This window comes from Marmota flaviventris, chromosome 17 (genome assembly GCF_047511675.1).
Source record: "Marmota flaviventris isolate mMarFla1 chromosome 17, mMarFla1.hap1, whole genome shotgun sequence".
Lineage (NCBI taxonomy): Eukaryota > Metazoa > Chordata > Mammalia > Rodentia > Sciuridae > Marmota > Marmota flaviventris.
Genome location: NC_092514.1, coordinates 94,364 through 114,394, shown reverse-complemented (window position 1 = coordinate 114,394; position 20,031 = coordinate 94,364). Strand labels below are relative to the sequence as shown.

Genomic DNA, 20,031 nt, shown 5'->3' with positions numbered 1-20,031 from the left:
CCCGCCGCTGGGGCGCTGTTCCCAGGGAGGCGCTGGGTTCCTTTTCTTACCTCTAGAAATACCTGAGCTCCAGGAGTCAGACCCTCCTCAGCTGTGGACTTCTTCCTGCTGGCGCCCCCTGCCCGCACCTTTCTTGAGTCTCTCTTAATGATTATGTGACTTTTTGCACCACTTGGGGAGCAAAACAGAACACTTAGCCTCTTTTTAAAAAATAATTTTTAGTTGTGGATGAACAAAATACATTTACTTATTTATTTAATGTGATGCTGAGGATCGAAACCAGGACCTCACACATGCTAGGTAAGTGCTCTACCACTGAGCCAGGATCCCAGCCCCACTTAGCTCGTTTTGAAACAGATCAACTCTGTTTGCATAAAAACAAGCAGACTGGGGTGAGTGCCGCGTCCGGCCAAGGGAGCTGAGTCCAGCGAGGGACGGCGAGGTTAAAAGACACACAGGACACCAAGGTTCTTCATCCAGGAGTCACACACTTTATTGCTAACACACTTTCTTTTATACCCCAAGCAGCAGAAGTGGAAAACTACCCAAAAGCAGGAGGGAGGGGGGAGAAATTTAGTTTCAACATCTGTTATTGTCAGGTACCAAAACCTCCCTTAACAAGAAGTCCATCAGACCAGAAAAGGTCAAGGCATTCCCGTGGGACACATATGTCTCAGACGGACAAGCAGGAACAGAAAAACCGCAAGTTCGCCATGGCCTTGTGAGCTGGCCACACTGGCATGCAGAACAAACTAGTGGAGGTTGGGCTCCAGGGCCCAGGGTGGACCTGCTGCCAACAAGTCCCCCTCTTTTGTTTTTTGCATGCCAGTGGGAGTCAAGTAGCCCCGGTCTTAGGTCATTCACAGCCCTTGCGATGCTTACCCGTCTCTGGGAAGGCCCCGATTCCCTGGCTTAGGTCGCACAGCAAGCGTGAAAGTTGCCCATCACTGGGTACTACAAGATCAGCTCAAGGTGTTATGACCTATCAAGACATTATTGTGCTGAACGCTTAACCGTCTCCACCTACGGGACCCACGACCGTCACCGCCGAATGGCAGATGTGATTGGACCAAGAGATTAGACAGCAAAGATCCTAGTACAGGAAGGCAAGAGGGAGAGGTATGCATAGAGAAAAGATACGGCAGGAGTTCTTCTTTTAAGGAGGACACTCATCTTCGGATCAGTCTGAAGTATATCTCAGAGGGGCGATCATCCATCTTCAAGCGTTGACAGTGAACCTGTATCGGCTTAGAGGCTACGATATTAATTTGATCCTTAATGAATTGTACTATCTTATTTACAATGCAGGGTCCTATTGCCACTACTAGAAGGAGGCCTAACAATGGCCCCAATAAGGGAAGAAGATAAGGCAAAAATCCATTAAGTCCAGTCCAGAGAGGGTTATCAAATAATTCCCTCCTCCTTTTTTCTAGGTCTTCTTGGAGTTGTTTAATTTTTGTGCGAACTATGCCAGATTTGTTAGCATAAAAACAGCACCTCTCCCCAAGGGCTAAACAAATTCCCCCTTGATTGGCAGTAAGCAAGTCTAAACCCCGCCTGTTCTGAAGAACTACTTCTGCTAGGGAGTCTATCTGGTCTTGTAAGTCTTTAACGGTTCCCGATAGGGTTTGCACATCATCTATAAGCTGTTGAGATAGGCAGCGGTAAGAATGTATAGCCGTACCCAATCCCGCCGTGCCTGTACCCACAGCAGCGGTTATTCCAAGGCCAACAAGGAGTGGTAAGGCCTGCACAGCTCTCTTGTGTCTTCTAACTAAGGTGTCTAGGCTAGGAATGGGTAGGGGTTCATCTCCTGAGATAATCGTGATATCAGGAAGCAGTAATGCCAGAACGCAACCACCAGTCCAATTTGATGGGAGCCTGGGAAAAGCTAAATTTCCACCAAACATAAAAACTGTACCATTAGGGGGACAAATGGGAGGAGTAGGTGAGGAGTAATTCTTTACTAATGAGCAGTTCCCAAAGGAAGAGACTCCAACATCAACATCATAGGTATTATTCTACATCATGCCCAGAAGGCATGACATAAAACCACCTAAAGGATGCACCTTAAAGGGTAGCCCAGATTGACATGTGTTGTCATCACCAATGGCATAATTAATTGGGAACACCAATGGCATGACTGCACCTGCCGTCATGCAGAGCCAGCAATCACCAGCAAGGGTAGGATTGGAACTGTTAAGTAAAGAAAAGGTAGTTTCTAGGATATCTAATGTATTGGCATCTAAATCAGGAAACTGGGATTTGGGCAATATCAAGGGGTGGTATGTAGGCTTAGGGATCTCTGGCTTTAAAAGCTTAATCACCTGAAGGTGTTTGATAGCATCAGTGGGTCCCCCTCCGTCAGAGACTCCGATGGGGGCCTGCATGGGCCAGCAGGAAGGTTTACCCACGACGCCCTCACATCCCGCCTCCATTAACCGAGTCGTGATGCCTTCCCCTCCCTGGTCACCAAGAAAAGGAATAAAATTATAAGTGGTCCCCCCTTCTCCACAGGGGTTAGTTAGGATGGCCTCAAAATACTGTTTTCCTTGATTATTAACACAAATTGAGGCCGATGTATAACAGGAGATGTGCATCGCCAGGGTGTAACGACAAGTGCGGAACAGCTTCCAAGAATCTCGGTCGGATTAGGGACAACAAGTCCGGGCTTATTAACACATACCCATTTTGGTTGCTTAAATCCTCCGATGTTTTGATTGAGTTCAGCCGCCATATAGGCTACTTTAGTCCCACAATCAATGCTCTGGATATAACCAGAGGGGGCCAAGTGCCAGGGCCCTCCCTTACACTCACAAGGGGCTCCAAAAAGATATTCATGAATATTCCCAGGTGGGGGGTCAAGCCCTCCTTCAGCAAACCTGTCCAGAAGGAATGCCACAAGCAGGATCCAGCTCATGAGGTGTGTCTCGGCACTCACTTGAAGGGGTGAGAACAACAGCGGCAGGATCAGCCATCTTGGGAACTTCATTTTGTCTTGAATTTTCATTCACCGGTCTGGTGCAGCGCTCTGGGATCCAAATGGGCTTCTCAGTTCCTGGGGGAAAAACACATACAACTCCCCTCACTCTAGCTAAGAGTGGAGCCGGGGGTTGCCACTTTCCGGTGGATAAATCTTTCCACCTTATTTGAGCATCTTGTACAGTGGGAGGGGAAAAGTGGCGTTGTGCAGCCCTGCGCCCTCCAGTGTCAGTGAGTAAAAAATTTAAAGTAAATAGGGTTATGCTTAGAAGTGCTTGTGGTCCCTGACAATTCCGGTATATCTCCCCCTCTTTTGTTTTTTGTAAATAAGTTTTTAAATGTTGATGGGCTTGTTCCATGATAGCCTGTCCCTGTGAATTATAGGGGATTCCAGTCTTATGATTAATTTCCCATTGTGTGCAAAACCGTTGAACCACCTGGCTTACATATGCGGGACCATTATCGGTTTTGAGGCATCGAGGGGTGCCCATGGAGGAAAAGGCTTTTAGAAGATGACTGATAACGTCCTTAGCCTTCTCTCCAGTATGTAAGGTGGCAAAAATGAAGCCAGAATATGTGTCAGTGGAAACATGTATAAAGGAGAGCTTACCAAAGCTAGGGAAGTGTGTAACATCAGTTTGCCAGACATCATTAGGTTGTAGTCCTCTTGGATTAACCCCAAGGGAAGGAGAATGAATAAATGGTGCACAGGATGGACATAATGAGACAATCTGTAAAGCTTGGTCTCGTGAACATCCTGTGTGGAAGCGTAAAGACTGTGCATTTAAATGAAATTTGTTATGGAATTGTAAGGCCTTATCATATTCGGTCGTCACACAGGAAAGGCCGACAGCATGAGTAGCAGCGTCTGCTTTTGCGTTGCCCTCTGACAAAGGTCCAGGGAGCCCTGAATGGCTTCGGATGTGGCCGATGTATAAAGGATCTCGTCTAGCCCAAAGGAGAAGCTGAACTACCTGTAGTTGTTCTGTGATGGTTGATTGCTTACCAATATATGATGCTGTTTCTATGACTAGAGCCAGATTGGCTACATACAAGCTGTCAGTATATACATTAAGAGGAATAGAACTATAGACTTTGAGAGCTATGATTAAAGCTTCAACTTCCGCCTTTTGGGCCGACTGACCTGACACAGGTTGTCGGAGAATTTGAGATCCATCAAAAATGACGGCAAATCCATTTTTGGCCCCATCTGTATATACAGTTTGGGCCTTTGGAATAGGTTCCCTTTTCATAATCTTTGGGAAGATAATGGGACACTTTTTAAAGCCCTTCAAAAGTCTATGTTGGGAAGTGATTATCAATCTGACCCTTGAAGCTGCACAGGAAAAGACACCAAAGGTCATGTTCTTGTTGTAACTTGTGTATCATATCTTGAGTGTAAGGTTGAATAAGTATGTCAAAGGTTTTTCCAAACAATGCATCACCCAAATATTTAGCCTTCCAAATTAAATTAATAACTAGCTCATAAAAGGGAGTCAGTACCCGGGGGTTAGAAGCCGGCAAGTGGACCCAATAAATGGGACCCGTTTGCCAGAACACTCCCGTGGGAGTAATTTTAGAAGGTAGAACTATAAATGACAAGGGCAGAGAATAATCTATCTGTGTAATCTGCATGTCCTGCAGAGCCTCTTCTATTAGCCTCAGTGCTCGTAAGGCTTCTGGTGTAGGTACTCTACATCACGTAGGAGAAGTATCTCCTCGCAAGAGGTCATACAGGGGTTTCAGCTCTCCAGTTGGAATATGAAAGGACGGGCGCAGCCACTGTATTTCTCCGAGGAATGTCTGCCACTGATGTAAAGTTTTGAGCTGATTTATCTGGAACTGGGGTCTCTGGGGAAAGATTCCTGTTATTAATGATGTATCCCAAATAATTGTAAGGGTGTTGAAACTGGACCTTTTCGGGCACTATGACCAGCCCTGCCCCTTTTAGAAGGGATTGGAGGACTTCATAAGATTGAAGAAGCCTTTCTTTCTTGGGCCCTGCCAGTAAGATGTCATCCATATAATGAATGAGGTAGAGCTGTGGGAACTGCTGTCGAAAGGGTCGTAAGACCTCAGCTATAAAATATTGGCACATTGTAGGACTATTAGTCATCCCTTGAGGTAGGACGGTCCATTCATACCGTTGGTAAGGTTCCCTAAAGTTTGTTGAAGGCAAGGAAAAAGCGAAACGCTTTCGGTCTCTTGGGTCTAAGGGGATAGAGAAGAAACAATCTTTTAAATCTATGATAATAAGGTGCCAATCCTTTGGGATCGCAGTAGGAAAGGGTAGCCCTGGCTGTAAGGGTCCCATGGGTTGCATAGTTTTATTAATAGCCCGTAGGTCCTGAAGAAGCCTCCACTTCCCAGACCCCTTTTGTATAACAAAAATAGGGGTATTCCAAGGGGAGGTAGAGGGCACCACGTGTCCTAACTTAAGCTGGTCTTGAACTAATAGGGAAGCGGCCTGTAATTTGTCCTTGATAGGGGCCACTGTTCTACCCACACAGGGTCATCTGATAACCAAGTAATGGACAGTGGAGGTGGCCGCACTTCAGTGGCCCCTAGGATAAATTTCCCAGTCCTCTCCGGTCTCTTCCCCGCCGGGTAACCTGTTCCGCTGGATCCACGGGTGATATTCTGCCCTCATGTCTCTTTCCTAGTCCCCTTCCGGGGATCCATCCCATGTCTAGCATTGTATCATTAACAAAGTCATTATTTCCTTTCAAAGTCTGGGTAGTGAGAATAGCCCCCATTTGATGAAGCAAGTCCCTCCCCCTAAGGTTCGTGGGGAGTCCAGTCACTACATAAGGCTGGAAATGGCCACTATGTCCTTCGCCATCTCTCCATTTTAAAAAGGAGGCACTTCTTTTTGGTCGGGTTTGTCCTATCCCCTGTAATATGGCCGAGGGAATCTGGAGGGGCCAGGCAGGTGGCCATTGTTTATCAGAAATGACAGAGACATCTGCCCCCGTATCTAGTATTCCCTTGAAAGCCTTGTCCTGTATCTCAATGGTCAGGTTGGGACGCGAATCCAAATGAGCTACCCAAAAGGCCTGGGGAGTTCCAGTGGAGCCAAAGCTGCCATCGCCCCGGGTCCCACGGAGGGTGTGCCCAGGAATGGAAGCTAAGGGTAGCAGCAGCAATTGAGCTATACGCTCCCCGGGGTGAAGAATAACAATTCCTTGGGTAGCTTCTACTACTATTTTTATCTCTCCCTGATAATCAGCATCAACAAACAACCCCCGTAACAATCTTCAAGCCCCACTGAGGTGCGCTACCTCGTCCCAACACTGGTCCCACCGTCCCCTCTGGCAGGGGTCCAAAAACCCCAGTAGCCAGCATCTGGGTCCCATTTGGGGAGTTAATACCACTTGGGAGGTGGAACTGAGGTCCAGTCCTGCGCTTCCTGGTGTTCCCCTGGGGAGTTCCCAGATAGAAAGGGGTTGGTCAGGGGGAGGCGGCAGAGACGCCCACTCCCCGGGGCACTGTTTCGTTCCTGCACTGCCCCGTACACGTTGTCTTCTGGGGCCCGGGGCGGGCCCCTGCTCCCGTTTCCCGACGGTATTGGGTTACCCTGGATGTCAAATTTTGACCTGCACTCACTACTCCAATGATTTCCTTTATGACATCGAGGACAAAGTCCAGGCATTCCTCTGCCAGCACCCTCTCTCCTTTCCGGGCAGTTTCTCCTTATATGTCCCTCTTTTCCACATTTAAAACACCCCTTAGAGTGGGTTCCACTGTTATCAGATTTTTGCATTCCAGTCTTAAGGGCAGCAGCCAAAACCTGACCAGTAATATGAGACCCATCTATATCTTTGCATGCTCGAATCATGTCATCTATACTTTTGGCCCGGGAGGACTTAATAGCATTTTGGCAGTAAGTGTTGGCGTTTTCATATGCCAGATGTCTAATAAGTGGCACAGCCTGTTCCAGATTAGGGAATATTTTTCTAGCCACCTGCATTAGGCAGGCTATAAAGTCCGAATAAGGTTCAGAGGGCCCTTGAGAGATCTTGGAAATTTTTGCTTCAGTCTTAGAAACGGGCAGGGCTTTCCAGGCATGGACCTCAGCTGAGGCTATTTGAGCATAAACACCTGGGTTGTAACTAATTTGTTGGCTTATGGTGGCATACTGCCCAGTTCCTGTTAATATTTCGGCATTTCGCCATTGATGGCCCGCATTCAGGTTAATCTGAGCCAGCTCATGGCACCTTTCATGATATTCACTTTTCCACAATAAGAAATCCCCTCCAGATAACACAGCCCTGCAAAGTTGCTGCCAATCATTGGGTATCAGTTGACTGGCTGAGAAAGACTCGAAGAGGGTCAATGTGAAAGGGGCATGAGGTCCATAATTAATGACCACCTCCTTAAGCTATTTTATGTCCTTGAAGGCTAGGGGGACATGGGCTCTGGCCGGCTGTCCATCAGCATCCACGTTTTCAATCATTGGAAAAACCTGAGCTGCTCTAGAACCCCAGTGGACCCCCACCCATCTAGTAGGGGCGTCCTCATTCCAATCAGGATTATAGGGAGGAGGTGCGGCAATTGAGGGGGCCCTAGGCACCCTCACATTTGCCCTTTTAAGGCGATGTTATAGTTCTTCTATCTACCTTTCTAATCCCTCCTCTTCCTCAGAGAGAGAACTGAGGTCCTCAGGATCCTTTTTGGGCTTAGAAATCTGGAGACATTTCCTAACCCCCGAGCCCGAGTCCTCAAGAGGACCCTCATCCTTTAAGGATTCTGCCATTTGCTCTTCCTGCACCTGATTAAGGGCCTGTTCACATTCAGCAAGTTGATCCTTGATCTTTACTTTATCTGTTAATAAAGCATCCTTTACCAACCTCCATAAGGAAAAGGTGGCAACTGGGACACTGTCCAAGCCCCAGTCCCTCAATAATTTCTGAAGGTCATGTCTCACCAGGTCCCAGTCACTATTATTAAGAAATCCTCCTGTCAGAAACCAAAGACAAGCCTGGGCAATAATTTCAACTAATTCGGTTGCAGTCTAAGTTTTTATTCCTGTTCCTTGTGTATTTAACAGCTCTTTCAGTTCGTTGGCCAGACGAACCTTCACTGTTGAGTTACCCATGGTACGTACCCTGTCTCTTTAAATTATCTTTAAACCAATCCTCCCCCTTCTTTCTTAGAAGGTGAGCCCTGTCCGCTTACCCCTGCTTTCCAGATCTCAGTGGAACCTCCAATTGCCGCGTCTGGCCAAGGGAGACGAGTCCAGTGAGGGATGGCGAGGTTAAAAGACACACAGGACACCAAGGTTCTTCATCCAGGAGTCACACACTTTATGGCTAACACACTTTCTTTTATACCCCAAGCAGCAGAAGTGGAAAACTACCCAAAAGCAGGAGGGAGGGGGGAGAAATTTAGTTTCAACATCTGTTATTGTCAGGTACCAAAACCTCCCTTAACAAGAAGTCCATCAGACCAGAAAAGGTCAAGGCATTCCCGTGGGACACATATGTCTCAGATGGATAAGCAGGAACAGAAAAACCACAAGTTCGCCATGGTCTTGTGAGCTGGCCATACTGGCATGCAGAACAAACTAGTGGAGGTTGGGCTCCAGGGGCCAGGGTGGACCTGCTGCCAACAGGTGAGCAGTCATGATGCTGTTATTTATTTATTTATTCACCTTGAAAAGCACAGAGTGTTCAGCAACTATTAAGAATGAACAACTGGAAAGTGGCTTTGCAGGTTTATTAGGAAGGCAGATGAGTGCCCAATGCCTGGGATCCATGTGACTTACCTGGAAACTGGGAAAGCACCAAGGTTGATCTTTCTTTGTGCAAGGCTGCCAATCATGAGGCCACTGCAGATATTTGTGACCAGTCAACTACTGAGCTGAGTGCCCAGCTAGGTTTGACACATTTCTGAGCTGACTCAATTCTTCTGAAATGATTCCTGTTTTCTGCCTCCAGCCAGAAAGTCATCTCAAAATATTGATTAATTTCAGAAGGAGGAAAATAAGGTTCTAATGCTGCCATTCAGGTCCAAGTCTTCTCCAGGGCACCTGATAGGCCTGCTATGAGCCTCCATCAAAGTGGTCAGGAATTCACTGACAAATTTCAAAGGGGCTGAAATGTCATTACTGTTTGTATAATTTGGGATTGATTAACAATAGAATAAATGACACAAACATGACAAAGGTGGAAGGTATGAAGCAAACCTCTCATTGGCAATCTTTTCTTTATTCAGTATTCAGCAGTAGAGTCAAGCAGTGGTTTACCTAGCATGGCTTATTTGGGGGGCAGAAAATGGCTTAAGTAATGATCTGGGTTACATAAGCTTCTTTCACCATATCAATTTTCTTTCTGAAGCTTACAACATTCTTATCATGGACACTCATGCCATCCACATCTCCAAATACAATATGTCAAATCTTTCTTTACTGAAATCTAGATTCTATTTTTTAATGTTTCATAGTCTTGCCAGTAATTATATTTCCCACCTTGGTCTCCTTTTTCCTCTATTTGCTTTCTATTTAAAAATGAAATATAATAAACAAAGAAAAAATTTAAAAAATTATTCTGCATGCCTATATATCTCACATTTCTTTTTGTTTTGAAAACATAGGACTTGGTGGTACTTTACATTCTCTCTAGATCATCCTGTTCTCTAATTAATAAACCTTGATTAAACTTCCAACATATTCAATGACAACCTATATTTTGTATGTAAAGGGGTGTTGAGATAAATTCTAGCTGTAGTTTCTTTGTTGAGAGCCACAGCCAGTCAGAATGACTCCTGGCATTTGCCAGAGGGAATGTTTGAAAGGTTATGCCAGGGAACCATTGAGATGATGATTTGAGTTAAGCTATATCCAATTGCTATGATGCTGGATTGATTGCATTGTATATTTGACCTTTACTATCAGGCAATGGGGTGGCTCTTGCTGCCTTGGGCGCCCATTACTTTGAAGTTCTTGCTCTACTTTGGAGTTCTCCTGGGGATTCCCAGAGAGTGCCCATTGATTGGGGAAGTGCTGGAGGAGGTATTTCCAGTGTGGGGGGTTGCTGGAAGGGCCATGTGAGTGGTGTTGGTGAAAAAGCACTCATGCGGTGCTGGTGAGAGTTGAAATAAAGTGTTGCTGTTTGAACCTACAAGGCTTTGTGCCCAGACAGACTGCAGCATTTCTTCTTGATGTAAACTGTGAAGTGTATGAAAAACAAGTCCAAGCACATTACTCTAAATCTTTTGTCATTTAAAATGATAGACCTCAGCTAGAGCAAAGGAACATATACAAAAATACTTGCACCAGCCTTGTTTCAGACCCCCCCCCACCCTAATGGAGGAGCTGACCCCAAAACAATAAGCCCAGGAAATACCCTATTCACATTCTGATTCCATGTTAATTACTCAGCTGGGATCAGTGCAGGGAAGTAGGCAAATATCAAACGTGCCAGTTTAGCTCAAGACATTATCAGCATATTTTCTCAATTACTATTGCTGGGAGTATTGTATTGTGGGTGTAATAGTGTAGAATAAACTAAATCACCAATACCCTGAGTGAGACCTTCCAGAGCCCTGGCCCAACTCTGCTGACCACAGCAATAACTCCACAACTACCAATTGCTCCTAAAAATTTTTGTTTGTGGAGTGTCTCAACTTTAACAAATTTTGTTCGAGTTACTATGTTCTGAAGTTTAAAGTTTTAGATGCAAAGGCGACTGGGCATGTGCAAATATCTGTAAACTGCAAACAAATAAATATACATTCTTTTTTCTAGGACTTTTATGGACTATGGTTCCCAACAGTCATTCACAAAAGAGGTTGGAAAAAAAAATCCCTGTTTATTCCCAAGGAATCTTTACACAACACTTTTACACAGGCTACTTCACATAAACTTGCCTCAGCGATTTAATTCATGAATCAAATGAATTTCCTGCAGCCTGTACAGTGCTGTTGGAATGACTATTATAATAATGTAAAATTGTCATGAGTGGTGAAACATGCCTGGAATCCTAGAAGTTCAGGAAAATGAGGCAGGAGAATAGGTAGTTTGAAGAAAGCCTCATTCACTTAACAAGGCTCCAAGAAACTTAGTGAGAGCCTGTCTCAAAATATAACATAAAAAAGACAGTGGATGTGTATCAGTGGAAAGCACCCCTGGGTTCAATACTCAGCACCAAACCAAAAATTAAAAAATAATAATAATAATAAACATAAGGATTCAGGGTACAAAAACATGTAAAAAATGTTGGCAACAGCATAAATTAATAAATATATTTTTGAAAATAGTGTTAAGGTTCTTTAAAAGCCCAAAATAAAAATGCTACATAATCCACTAGTAATAATTTGGGGTACTACCACAAGCTTGTACATGCCTGTACTCTCTGTGGCTTAGAAGGGTGAGACAGGAGGATCTCAAGTTAGAGACCAGACTCAAAAACTTGGCAAAGTCCTAAGCATATCAGTAAACCCTGTCTCAGTAATAAATAAATAAATAAAAGTGGTGGAGACTGGGTATGTAGCACATTGGTAAAATGCCTATGGGTTAATCCCTGGGTTCAATCCTCAGTACCACAAATAAGTAAATAAATAAAATAAAAGAGAGAAAGAGATAGATTGAACTTGCATGTAATTTAAATTCAAAATAAATTTAAAAAAATGGGTATATATGTAAAGCAATTGAAATCCTTTTGCTGATGATATTGCTGCACTTCTATTTTTTGTATCTTCATTCACAGTATCTAATAAAAGGAAAAAAATTAAGTGCCTTTTAGATAAAAGGTATTATCAGAAAATGCCTCCCAGCTGCAGATTATTCAACTAATGCCTTTAGAAACTACACACTTAAAATTAAAACTGGTCCCTAGAAGGCAAGACTCAGATACTGGTGTTTCTTAAGTACTCCGAGATATTTGGTATCTGTGGGCACCTTTTTTCAGACTGTTCTAAAACTCAGAACGAGGTACATATGGGAGGTCAGGATGAAACCACAATATACAGTAAATTCTTCAATGGGTAATCTTAACTCAGACACTCTAATAGATGAAACAGTTTTGGAGATAAAATTAGATTTTCTGTTTCACTGATTTCTGGGTTATGGGTTGAACCCAAACATATATTAGAAAAGACTTAAGGCTACTGGTTAAAATCTATTTATAATAGGTATTGAAAATATACCAAAGGCTGGGTGTGTTGGTGCAGGCCTGTAATCCCAGTTGCTGGAGAGGATGAGGCAAAAGTATCAAATTTCAAAACAGCCTTAGCAAAAGTGAGGTGCTAAATGACTCAGTGTAACCTCATCTCTAAATGAAGTAAAACATAACCCTGAGACTGAGTCTCAGTAGTCCAGTGTTCCTAAATTCAATCTCTAGTATCCACCATAAAAAAAAATATATATATATATATATGTACCAGGGGGCTGGGGCTGGAGCTTAGTGGTAGTGATAGATCCAACCTGATCTTTTCTTAAAATTGGGCATCTCGCCACAAAACCATGAAAAGATCATTTCAGCTTTACTATAAATTCTGCAAATTCTGAACCTGCTTGAAATGCCTGCCAGTGCCTTGAACTCACCCATGCCTGGCTCTCTGACCAGATAGCAGCCCTCTCTGAAACTTAGTGACACCTCATAAATATTGGCCTTCCCTGGCCAGACAACGACCCTCTCTGAGGCTTTAATGGTCCTCATAAATTCTGATGTTGGGGCCAGCAAAAAAAATGTAAACTACCATTAGTGTGATGCTTGTCAGAGTTCTGTTATCTGTAACCCCCCTTTGTGTAACTTTCTGGGCAATAAAGCTGGGCTTCAGGAAAGCTGGAGTGCTGTCTTGTTCCCGCCGTTTTGGGAGGGAGAGGCAGCCCATCCAGTAGAAATAATAAGCTTGCTTTAATTTGATTTTAATTGGAGTGGGTGGTCTTTTCTTGTGTCCTGGTCTAACAGTAGCTAACTTGTCTGACACTTGGCTTAATTCTCAGCACTACATATAAGTAAATAAAATAAAGGTCTATCAACAACTAAAAAATAGTTTTTTACATAGTGTACCTATTTGTTGACAGCCTGTGACCTAACTTGCTGTGTACTTTAGTTTTTGAGATGGAAGTTGGCCATGCATGGTGGTGCATGCCTGAGATAGGAGGATCCTGAATTTGAAGTCAGTCTCAGCAATGGTGAGAAGCTAAGAAACTCAGTGAAAACCTTTCTCTAAGTAAAAATAAAAAATAAGGGAGGGATGTGGCTCAGTGGTAGAGCGCCCATGACTTCAATCCCTGGTTTTGCATCCCAAAATATGGGACTGGGGATATAGCTCAGCTGGTAGAGTGCTTGCCTTCTAAGCATGAGGCCCTGGGTTTAATTCCCAGTACCACAAAAACAAAAAAAAAAAAAGGAAAGAAAGAGAGAGATTGATCTTTCATGTCGTTTGAATTCAAGTTAGTCCCACTTTTATTTTACTGCCACACCAGAGAAAGGTGTTTACTGAAACGTTTGGAATGTTTCTATGGGTCAGGGCTATTTTAATAAAAAGGATTTACATATGAAAACAAAATGAATTGAGGACCTTTGTTGGGACACATAAATTACACTACCTCATTTAGAAGAGATTAATACTTTTTAATGTCAGCTAAATTTATTCTGCTTTATTCATATGTAAAAAGCTCGGATTGTTGGTAAAGATGGTGCCTGAAGGGGCTGGAAATGTGGCTCAAGTGGTAGAGCACTCACCTGGCATGCGTGCGGCCCAGGTTCCACCCTCAGCACCACCTACAAACAAGATGTTGTGTCCGCTGAAAACTAAAAACTAAAAATAAAAATAAAAGAATTCTTTCTCTCTCTCTCTCTCTCTCTCTCTCTCTCTCTCTCTCTCTCTCTCTCTCTCTCTCTCTCTCTCTCTTAAAAAAAAAAAAGATGGTGCCTGGAGCATTTCTCTTCCAGGAGCTCAGGTCCATGACACTGAATAGTGTGAACTTTTAATGGCACAATGACACACCTCCAAATCCCCAAAGTGGCGTGAACTCTCAGCCAATAAAGAAGTAAGAGCCCACTCCCCCCCAGCTCCTCCTCATCCCCATTGAGCTCATAAATATCAACACCCTCTCCCTCTCCCTCTCCCCATCTCCCTCCCCCTCTCTTCCCCCTTCCCTCTCTCTTCTTCCCCCTTCCCCCTTCTCTTCTGTGACAGGCCTCTACAGTCCTGCTTGTTGAGTTTATGGAGCGTTTTCCCCATTCCTACAAAGATGATAAATCAAATCTTTTAAAAATGCTCTCTAGTTCTTGAAGAAAAATGAAATGAAATATGGGAAAATAGTCATTGATAATGTTGAAAGTGGAGTTTTGAGATGAAACAAAATTTCTCACTTTGCCAATTGCATCTGGGTGCTTGTCTCACAAATTTTGAAGAATAAAGTCTATTTATTTAAGCAAGTCGAAATAGAACTCCTACCATGTGGGATGGGGAATGATACCAGATAAACTCGTTTTTGTGTGCCATCTTAAAAGTTTACAGATGTTTTTTCAGCAGACATGGAAAAATCTATTTAAAATAGGTTTTAGAAAAGGCAGACTGACTACCATATGGGTTCATTTTCATCTTTTCCATGACCCATCTTTCCTCTTGCAACTTCACCACGGGACAAAGGACTTTGTTGAAGGTGTTCCCAAAAGTGGGCATTAAGGTTTTTTTTTTTTTTTTTACATTTGAAATAGGCCTTAATGGTGCTCATTAACATATCTTCCAGTTAGCCTCCAGATGTGTTAGAATGAGGCTCATTATCCTGATTACACTGTAATTTTACTATCCCTTCTATTTTATACTAATTCACTATGAAAAAAGAACCCTAGATTTGAATATGTAAACAGAGAGCTAGAAAACTAGAGGTTTATTCTCAGACCTAGGAAGAGCTAAGCTGAAGTTCTGGAATTTATATTGTTGTTCTGAATTTGTGATACTGCTTCCCCTACATTAAAAAAGCTCAGGAGTCATGAGGAGCATTGAGTTAAAATCCAGCATCAGCAACTTAATGAGGCCCTAAGAAACTCAAAGGGACCCTGTCTCCATATAAAAATATTTTAAAAGGGCTGGGGATGTGATTCAGTGGCTGAACACCCCTGAGTTGAATTCCTGGTACCAAAAAGAAAACAACACACACACACACAAAAAAAAAAAAAAAAAAAAAAAAACAACAACAAAAAACACCTCCATAACAAGCTCTAAAAGTGCAATCTCTCTTGTGCATGGAAACAACAAATGAAGTTGGGGTTCTCTTCAGATAATTATTCCAGTCTTCACCACACAATGTGGGAACAAGCTGGACTCATGGCACATGGATGCCCACAAAGGGCTTTAGAGACAAGCTGAAAACACCATACAATTATGGAACAAAATGCCCAGGTTTTAAACTGCTGATCTAAGATTCACTAGACTAGTAAGGGTGGGGTATGGAGGTTGATCTGCCACAGAGACCCTCTGAGGAGTCCTGTGAAGATGGCCTCAGTCCTGAGCCTACACAACACTTTTTTTTTTTAAAGAGAGAGTGAGAGAGATAGAGGTAGAAAGAGAGAGAATTTTAGTTTTTTTTTTTTTTTTTTTAGTATTTGGCGGACATAACATCTTTGTTTGTATGTGGTGCTGAGGATTGAACCCTGGCCGCAGGCATGCCAGGCGAGCATGCTACCGCTTGAGCCACATCCCCAGCCCAAGCCTACACAACTCTATTTAAAAAATTCTAGTTTCAAACCTGCAGTCTCACCAGGCACACACACACAGAGCACTCCAGTATGGCCTCAAACAAGTTATTTCCCCTCAACCTGATAAATAGAGTGAAGCCCCTGGAAGGCTCTTCTAGCCTGATAAGAGAGAAAGGCAAAAATATCAGGGTGGAGACCACCAGACAAGATGTTTCTGACCCCAGGGTAAATGATAATGAGAAACCTGGTGGTAGCTGAAGAAGATTGCAAGGGGGGTCAAAAAGCCCCAAATTTTATGTAAATAATAGAGCTAATGAACAGGGATTCAGCCAGCCAAAACAAGGATGCACTTGAGATGGAGAGCCTGATGAGGACCTGACATCCCATTAGTTGTCTTCATTTCCTGATCCTCTGCATAATACTCACCACTCTCCAACTCTATGCCCTTGTCTGGGCCCTGGTGAGAGCTGCAACTTCTCCCTATCATCTTCTCCTCAACCATTCATCTGCTCCACACCAGGAAAGCCCTGCCTTGGTTTTTGTCCTGATCACCCTGGTCTGAGTGAGTGTGCATATGCTGGACATAAAGCCTAAGGCTTGAGACTTTTGAACTTAGCATGCAGAGGGAATGTCTGTAATTAGCCTGTCATTATTACGTGTGCTTTGCAGTGCTTAGAATTAATTTATGATTGTTAGCTCTGAATGGATTATGTCTATTGCAGTACCTAGCATTAAGAATTGTTGTTTTCTTGATTAAGAACCTATAGAGTGAAATTATGTTGAGTAATTGAATGAATAAAGCATTGACAGGGGCAGAAGTGCATGGAAATTCTTTATTTCTCTCCTGTACTGCATATATCACAATTGTTGCCCCCTCACAACAAGTACCTAGCCACAATTTTCATTTTCCACCATTGCCACTCTTGCCAGCTTCAAACAACCTACTTATCCAGTCTCAAGATAACATGGCACACTTACCATTTTCTTGCTTTCAGGGTTTTCAGAGTTCTCCCTGTGATTTGTTTTCAGCTTCTTCTTAGCACAGAAATTTGGGCTCCTGATACATGACAGAAAACCTACAAAATGATTTAAAGAATGGCACCTAAGGGACTGATTGGACAAGTCTTCAGGCACTGACTCCAACCTAAGCCAAGTGGTCCCAAAATCAAGTCCAAAAGGCAAGCTGGTCCATTTTCATTGTTAAAAGACTAAGGATCAGGGCTGGGAATATGAACTTAAATAAAAGAAATTAAAATACTGCTTATTAGATATCTGCTGTTTTCCAGATATTCACTGTACCACATATGATTAAAACCTGACATTTTCCCTCCACTGGGTATATTGTTGTCTATAACTGTATAAGAAGTCACTCTAAAACTTACTAGTTCACATTTGGATTGAACTGCATTCATCTGCAATATTTTTGCTGCATATGTTTAGTTGTTAAGATTACCGAACTTCAGAGGGTGATCTGGCTGCCAAAAAAAAAAAAAAAAAAAGCACCCTGAATCTTCTTCACATGATATCTCAGAATCTAATAAATTAAGGTGAGCTTGTTCTCATTGAGGAGACAGTGTTCTAAAAGAAAAAGCAAAAACATTAAAAAATATTTCCTGATTAGGTACCTGACTAGTACTCTTTCAAAGCCACAACTTTATAAAAGCCATAAAAAAAGAAGAGCCCTGACCCAAAGTTTGTAGAATGCATTCTGCATTTGGCAAGAGTAGGAGTAAAATCGCATTACCACATTTCTGTACACAGATAAGGCTAAAGGACCCATGATATTATGTCACTAATTCTGCCTTTTGTAATAGATGAGGTTTATACAGCTGTTCAGTGTCAAAAAATATTTTCCAAATCCCCCAAGTACTGTGTGTGTGTGTGTGTGTGACTGCATGTGTTTATATGCGTGTAGTGCTATTGGTTAAACTGAGAGAATTAATATTCCTGAGCTATATCCTCAATTTTTTCTTTTTTTTTTTAATTTTGAAACAGGATCTTACAAAGATGCTTTGTTGTGTGCCCACAATTTTTAAGTACATATCAAGATCAAATATGCCTGACGCAAAGGCAAAACTTACCTCCTTCAGAAGCCATGATTCATCATTATTTTTAAGTAGTGACATTTTTAAGTAGTGACATGTATTCAAAAAGGGAGGGGGGTTACACACATATGTGGCTCATGTCAGCAATCTTAATAATTTGGGAGACTTAAGCAGAAGAATCATAATTTCAAATTCAGCCCAGATATTATGAGAGGGCCCTAAGAAACTAAGCAAGATTTTGTGTGAAAACTAAAAATAAAATAAAATACAATTTAAAAAGCCTGGTGATATAGGGGTTTAGGAGAACTACCCTGGGTTAAGTATTCATTCCTCTCCCCTTAAAAAAAGAAAAGAAAGAATAAAAAAAAGAAAAACAAAATTTTTACATCTGATGAACGTTTTATTCAATGGGGATAATATGTTTGAGAAAAACGTCTAAAGCTTATAGCAAGGATTTAAAATAAACTTGGGAAATTGCTGAAAATTGAATTGAAAAATCAAGAACAAGCAATATTTTTTTTTAATTTCTTATCAGGAGAAATTTGAAAACAGGCATATTTCATTTCAAACATGATGAAAATGCAGGATGCTATGGAAACTGCAACAAAAGGACTGTATCTGTATCACAAAAGTTTTGTAAATGGACAATATGAAACACTACATTAAAAAAGTGAGGGTGAGACAACATTAAGGCCATATGTATAATCTAAAATAAGTAATATACTAAATCTCCACTATATGAATTTTATCTGGGAGTATGTCTACAAAACAACACAATACTCCTTGCATAAAGCAGAGGATTTGTGATAGTCTCAAAATAAAAATGATTTAACATCTGTGGCTGTTGTGCAGGGGCTTATATCAAAAAAAGCAAGGTTTGGGGATCAAGCAGTTGAATGAAGATGTGAGGAACTATTGGGATGGTAGGCATCCTACCTTTGAAGGCAGCAATAGCCCATAACCAAACTCTAGCTTCTATTCCTCAGCCCCCCAAATTATTAAATACAACTTTTTTTTTTTTTTATGCAGGTCAGACAAAGAAGGCATATCAACAACATTTTACTGATGTAAGAGCATGCTCACAAATATTTTTGACCTTGAGTACATAGATTGAATATGAGTGTTTATGACCTTGGTTACTTGCTGAAAATACAGGCCTCTAGAAGCCTGGCCAGGTACTAACATACTTGGTCTTTTTTTGTCCTTCAATGTCTCATGGCATTGAGCATTTTACAACTTCTACTGTAAGGAGCAATGCTAACCTCTCCATTCTTAAGGTGCAACACAGAATGCTGTTTATCTCTAATTCTTACAGACAAAAAATAATAATCCTGCTCTCTTGCCACCTGGGTAAATTATTTTTTAAGTCCACCAGTTCTGATTAACAGGTAAAATGGGGTAAACTTGGATACCTGGGCTGGCCATGCCAGTTGTTCACTGGAGCCATTGGCTGCTATTGTTTCATTTTATGCATCATCCATTGACTGGACTTGAAGGCCTTTATCCTTCTTTTTCTCCCCAGACTCAATCATCACAATGGAGAAGGTTGATGGGTATTTTCAAAATACAGAGATCTTACTCTACTGGATATACTTTGAATCCTATACTTCTTGATTATCTTGCAGTTTCTCATTCTGGTAGTTTCTCAAAAACTTGCATCAGTTTTTGCTCTCAGATCTATAGAAACCATTCATCCCATGACCACAGCAGCTGCACATGACTCATTTGACTACTTCTCCAAATCATCTATGCCACTGCTGCCACTTTTTTCTTTGGCCAGGGGCTGGAGCCTGGGCTTCAGCAATTCATTGATAGTTCAACTTCCAAGGTTTGTGTTTGCACACAGTGCAGTCAGAATCCTTATTTCTGTTTACAAGGAACTAATCCCATTATGTCACAGATTTCCACAGGAGTTCACTGTAATTGGACTGAGGCAACAAAGTGTTGTATGCTTCTTCGTGTCCATAGGTGCCACTACTCCCCTAAAAATCTCCATTAACCTATCAGGACTGAGATATCTCTCACCTGCAAATATCCTAAAGACTATGCAAGTTGCTGTGTGGGTGTTGAGACCCAGGATGTAAAATTTTGGTCTCTAGCAATTGAGAGATGTGAGGAAGAGTTGGCAGTGTAGTCATGCTTATGCAGAGGTAACAATAGCTCCCAGGTAGCCCAGAGCATTCAGCCCTCAGAATCCTGCATCATTCCGTAGGTTTTTCCATATATAGGCCAGAAAATGAAGGTGTGTGTTCAATATTTTACATAGTGAACACATGCTCAGAAGAAAATGTTTATGACAATGAATGTATACACTTAATCAAAGTATTCATTACTTAAATAAATGATAATAA

General features: G+C 42.2%; 1 non-coding gene across 1 annotated transcript; it reads left to right on the top strand.

The window, feature by feature from the left end:
* The first annotated feature begins 13,246 nt into the window (after positions 1 to 13,246).
* Positions 13,247 to 13,320, top strand: Trnar-ucu (transfer RNA arginine (anticodon UCU)). The gene has a single exon. It is a non-coding gene; the product is annotated as a tRNA-Arg (tRNA).
* Positions 13,321 to 20,031: the final 6,711 nt, after the last annotated feature.